Source organism: Choloepus didactylus, chromosome 16 (assembly GCF_015220235.1).
Source record: "Choloepus didactylus isolate mChoDid1 chromosome 16, mChoDid1.pri, whole genome shotgun sequence".
NCBI lineage: Eukaryota > Metazoa > Chordata > Mammalia > Pilosa > Megalonychidae > Choloepus > Choloepus didactylus.
Genome location: NC_051322.1, coordinates 78,295,592 through 78,301,624, shown reverse-complemented (window position 1 = coordinate 78,301,624; position 6,033 = coordinate 78,295,592). Strand labels below are relative to the sequence as shown.

Genomic DNA, 6,033 nt, shown 5'->3' with positions numbered 1-6,033 from the left:
AGTTTTTTCATATGCTTTAAAATTTTCTGTTGTTTTTGGCCTCTTGGCATTTGCTTGACTTGATAGGGTTCTTTAAGATTTGTAGACTGATTGAAATCCTTATCTCTAATTTGTCAGATCTACAGCTTCCTGGAGTACAGTTTCTCTAACTAACCAGCAGGTGGCATCCACGAGCCACCTGTTCCCCTCAAGCCAGTTCTTCTCTGCTTTGTCTTTATGGTGAGTGTGGGAGTGAGTCTTTTGGGGTCCAATTTGAGTAGCAAGCTTGCGTGTATAGTTGATGTTGTCTGCCCTGTATATGGGGCATGTGTCTGGGCAGTCAGAGAGGTGGGCAGCTCTAACAAGCAAATGTCCCTGGTGTTTCAGGAGTTTTAAAGCTGCTGCAACAGTCTAATCCTTCAGTTCAGTCCTGCCACAGTTTGTCTCTGCTGCTGACCCACAAGTCCTTGGTATTGGTATATGGCCCCTGAGACTTGCACATGGGTCCCTCTTCCAGGCTGTGCACCCCAGGTCCTCTGTTGAGGGATGACCATGCTATGTTACAGGTGAGCACCATCCCCCTAGGGTGGTTCTGGGCTGCAGGGCTGCATATGGAGGCTCCCAGTCTGCTGAAAAGATGGCTGAATGTGATGTGTTAATTCACATTGCTCCACCTTCCCAACTCTGGGACAACCAACTGAAGGTGCAGGGAAGGCTAATGTGCACACCTGATTTTGTGGTGTGTGCATGTTATTGGAAGCACTTCTGTCACACTGGTTTGTCTGGGGCAGCTCTGGGTTTTGGGGTCAGTGATGGGCAGGAGTGTTCCCTGTCCAACAGGATGATTGCTGTGAGCAGATGCCCCCCTTTTCTTTGGAAGTTGTGGTGGTTAGTGAATTTTCTCAGCCACTGGATTATTGCCTTTTGTCTCAGAGCCCTCTTAGGTCTGCTCTTGTCTTGACCTGCCCAAATTGCAAGTCTTTGAGGCTTTCCATATTGGGCTTCTTAGAGTAATTGTTTTAGAAAAAGAAAAAAATGTTAAAAAAGAAAAAAAGGGCCCTCCTCCCAGATCTAATGGGTTATTGAAATGCTAAGACACAAAGCAATTAGGGCCATTAAGGAAAGGTCCAGGGGCAGAGAGTTCCGTTTTTCTTCTGGATTTGCATATGAGCCTCAGGGCCTGAGCTGTGTGCTTCCCCTTTCTATGTTCACCAGAACTCCAAAAAGCCTCTGCTTTATTTTTGGGGTTTTCTTGCTGTTTTTGCTATCCCTATCTCCTCTCTACTGGGCTGGCTGCTCCTGGATTCTCTGGTGTGTAGTCTCAGTCTATCTATGATTGGAGTTTGGATCAGTAGAATGAGTTTCCGATAAGAGCCACCACTGCAGTTCTCCCTTCTCATTCCCAGTGCTGATGGCCCCTCCTCCCATGGGACTGAACCTGACAGGGAGGGTCATGGGTACCCTGACTGCAATAACTTACAGATTTCAGTTATCTCAGCAGTTCCATGTGTTCATGAGTGTTGTATGAATTATGCCCAAAGTCAAATTGCTCTGTGGTGTCCAGTCCATGCAGTTCCTGGCTTTCTACCTAGTTCCCTGGAGGAGTAACCAAAACATACACCTCAGCACTCCACCATCTTGCCCCACCTCCTCCTTATCTTTTAAAGAATGGACAGGATGTGGATATGTGGAGATGTTTGGAAAAACATTTTTTACCTGGATTTAAGCAAACATTGAGTATGTTCCAAAGAAAAAGGAGCATGCTGCTTTGGCTGGACAGAGAATTGGAGATAAGTAGGGATAACATTGCAAAGTAAATTGGGGGTCATATAGGACATTGCATTCCAGGCTGAGGAATTTGAATTTAATCTTTGGGCAGTCAGACACAATTGGAGGTTTCTTGCAATAAATGCTAGGAAAAGGCTGATGCCATTCCAGAATGCCATATAAACAGAATCATAGTATGTATTATTTTTTTGTCTTGCTTCTCTCTCCTAGTGGAGTGCATTTGAGCCTCATTGTTGAGTGTGTCAATAGTTTATTTTTATTACTGATTGGTGCCAAATGCATGGATGCACCACAGTTTATCAGTTTACCAGTTGTTAGAATTTGGTTCATCTCCAGTTTTGGGCCATTATGACTAAATCTGCTATAAGCACATATGTACAGGTTTGATGTGAATGAATTCCATTTTTCTCATGTAAATATGTGGTTGTGAGATTGCTGCATTGTATCATAAACACATGTTTAAGTTTATGACAATCTCTCAAACTGTTTTCAATGGTCTTTCCCATTTTACATTTCTGCCTGCAATGCACAAACATCCCAGCTGTTTCACATCCTCAGAATCCCTTAGAGTTGTCAGCTTTTTAAGCCATTTTAATATACAGTGCCATCTCATTGAGATTGTAGTTGGTATTTCTGAGATGACTAATGATGCTGAGCATCTTCTCATGGGCTTGTTGCCCATCCATGTGACTTCTATAGTGAAGAGTTATTTAAATCTCTTACCTATTTTGTAAAAAATGTGATTCTTGATTTTTTTTCACATAGACACATGATCATAATAAATTCAGAAAATGCTGAAAAGTAAAAATAACAAAGTAAGTTGCCATAAATTCCACCACCCAGAAATTAACATTTTAATATTAAGTTAACATTATTCCAGGCATTTCTGGAATATACAGATTGAAGAGCAGATAAATGGATGAATGGGTAGTTGGATATATACATACATACATATATATATATATATAATAGCATCATGTAATACAGGCTGATTTATTGGAATATTCATATACCACAAAATTCAACCTTTTCAAATGTATAATTCAGTAGTTTTTATATTCACAGTGTTGTACAACTATCACCCCTCTTAATTTAGAACATTTTTCCATCACTCCTCCAAAACAAACCCATACCCCTCCTCACCTCCTCAGCCCCTGACAACAGCTTGCTTACTTTATATGTCTATGAATTTGTTTTTTCTGGATATTTCTTATGAAGGGAATCATATAACTTGTAGTCTTTTGTGTCTGGCTTTTTTCACTTAGCACAATGTTTTCATGGTTCATCTATGTTGTAACATGTACTGGAACTTCATATCTTCTTATACCAGGAAAATATTCCATTACGTGGATACACCACAAAATTTATTTATCCATTCATTGGTTGATGGGTATTTGGTTACTTCCACTTTTGGGCTATTATAAGTAATGCTGCTAAAAACAATGTGTGCACATTTTTTGTGAATGGATTTTTCTATTTTCTTGGGTTTAAACACCATTGGGTGGCATTGCTCATGCCCATTGTTTTGTTTTTGTTTTTGTTTTTCCTTTTGGAATTCTGAGGTATATGAAGTCTTAAATGTTGGATTATTATTATAAGTGTATCTTTAAATCAGTTATCTCCAGGATAGTTCTCTCTTCAAAGTACCCAATTTTGATGTAGATTTAATAAAGGATTTGTAAAAGCTTGATTGTCTAATGTCCTCCAAATATAACATTACTAAATCAGCCTAAAAAACCAACTTGTATTGATCTAAACTGTATAAATCTGTGTAAGTTGTCCCTTCAAGTTTTTATTCTATCTTACATAGTTTTTCAGATTTTCCTTCTGTTTAGAATTAATTTAGTTTCTCATTATAAGTATTTATTGATACAGCCTTTTGCACATCAGGAATTCTGTCCAATAAGAAACTGGGCTAAAATGTTCAGGCGAATGACTTCAGCTGCAGTTATGATTTGTAAAATGTAGTTGTGATGATTTTATATTAAGGATGGCTGTGATTTCTATGGAAATAAGATGTATAAATGTGGGTGAAAGGCATATAATTAGTTTGAGATGAGATGCGATTCTCCTGGTAAAATACCAGTATGTATGTGTATGTATGTATGTATGTATGTATGTATGTATGTACTTGTGTATAGAATGTGCTGCTAAACAGAACAGACTTGTAGAAGTAAATGCATTACACAAAGTTTCAGTAATCTATCACAAACCTAAGAGAAAAAGCCCAGACTTTGTATTTTTAATAATTGTGCATTGAGTTTTTTACATTAACTTTTTTTCAGAACCATCTACCTTTATACTTTATTATTAGCCCTATTGACACAGGGCCTCAAAAAATTGGGTATAAACTCAGAATTGTTTCTCTCCACAGAAATATTTAGTAAAAGGCAAAAGATTTATAAAATCTGAAGAGAAACCATAGTATGTACATTAATATATTTTACTACATTAAGATTTGTGAAATTTCATTTCAGTAATTTCCTTCAAGAGGTGAAATCATTGTACTGTGTTCTCTTTTTACATAGACCTGCCTCAGTTCTAAGTGGTCTTGACTTCCTCCTCCCACTATTATTTGTTGGTATTTTAAGACAAAGACAAATGAGTGCTTTTCAAATCTGTAGTTCTCATTTTTAAGTTGGATAATATATGTCTCATTTTTAAGAGGATATACTCTTGTTCATCAACATTTTTCTTGATTGGTTCTTGCTTCAGTTTGCTAAACTGCTGGAATGCAGTATACCAGAAATGGATTGGCTTCTATAATGGGTATTTATTAGGCTACAAATTTACAGTTCTAAGGACATAAAAATGTCCAGACTAAGACACCAGAAGAGTATAAATTCACTGAAGAAGGGTCAATGGCAACTGGAACACCTCTGTCTGGTGTGAAGGCACATGGCCAGCATCTGCTGGTCCTTTGCTCCCAGATTCTGGTTTCAAAATGTTTTTCTCCAAAATGTCTCTGAGCTTTTGTCTTAGCTTCTTTCAGTTCTCTGTTTGGTTCTTCTTGGGCATCTCTTTCTAAGCATCTGGGAATTTTCTTAGCTTCTCCAGGGCAAACTCTGGGCTTCATGTCTTAGCTTAGTATCTCCAAACATCTTTCTGTCTGCATCTCCAAGTGTCTTGGTCTGTGTGGGTTCTCAGCTTTGTTTAGGACTCCAGTGATCTAATTAAGACCTGCCTTGAATGGGTGGAGTCACATCTCCATGGAACTCTAATAAAAATGTCTGCATCACATCTTCATGGAAACAATCTAATCAAAAGTGTGGATTAAAATATCATGGCTTCTTCTGGAGTATATGACACCTTCAAACTGGTACAGATTTTTTTCTTTTAAATGACTGTGGCAAGTTCTTGTTTTTTTTTTCCCATTCAGAAGAAATTGACTCTGTCTTTATCATTCCATCTTTTCAATATATGAACAGTGATGGGCATGCATATCTGCATTTTGTTTTTAGAAAAAATCTTCTTTAGGTTCCAAGATTTAATTGAACAAATAGCAGTTCATTTATATATGCTGGTTTCTTAAAGAATACAAAATTCATGGGATTTCCCTCCCCTGAATATATTTAAGAGCCAATTCAACATGAAAATTATTTATCTTTCTTGTAATTACATGCCTGAAGAAATCTAAACTCTAATTGTATATGTGCAATGGCAGTCTAAAGAGTGCCTATAGCTTGGGAGAGAAGCATAAATAATACAGTTGTAGCTAAATAATCATCTTATACATTTTCCTTCTTGCTAACTATGTGATTTTTTGATATTTGAGTCTTTTTTTGTAGGCAGAAATTTGAAATTGAAACTTGGGAAATTAAGGCTACAGATTGCTTTGGGTCTCTGAAATAGTACATTGAATCAATTTTCACCTTAACACTGGATTTGCTGGAAAGGAAGGACAGTATTTAGAAAGTAATTTTAAAGATGAAAACAACTCATTAATCAGTTTTCCCTAATCTGCATAAATGAATTAGAAAAAGACATATAGAAAAACATCTAAAAGTAACATTGTATTAGTGGGGAACATGAATAAATTCAGTTGGTTGTATTTTATTTTATGGTGTATGACTCTGTGGAAAAGAGCATTTTTGGCATTTTTCATTTGTTTATAAAAATATTAGAAAATGTAATTTAATGTTAAAAATAAAATACTTGAACAAAAGATGTCTAAATTATCTGTACTTTTATGAAGCAGAGTTAAACATTCAAAGTGTAAAAATAGATTTGTGTTCATTTTGTTTGACTAGTTTGCTGCTAATTTTA

General features: G+C 36.7%; 1 non-coding gene across 1 annotated transcript; it reads right to left on the bottom strand.

Annotated features, from left to right (window-relative positions):
- Positions 1–4,079: 4,079 nt before the first annotated feature.
- LOC119511910 lies at positions 4,080–4,195 on the bottom strand. The gene has a single exon (XR_005212258.1). It is a non-coding gene; the product is annotated as a U5 spliceosomal RNA (small nuclear RNA).
- Between the last annotated feature and the right edge of the window lie 1,838 nt (positions 4,196–6,033).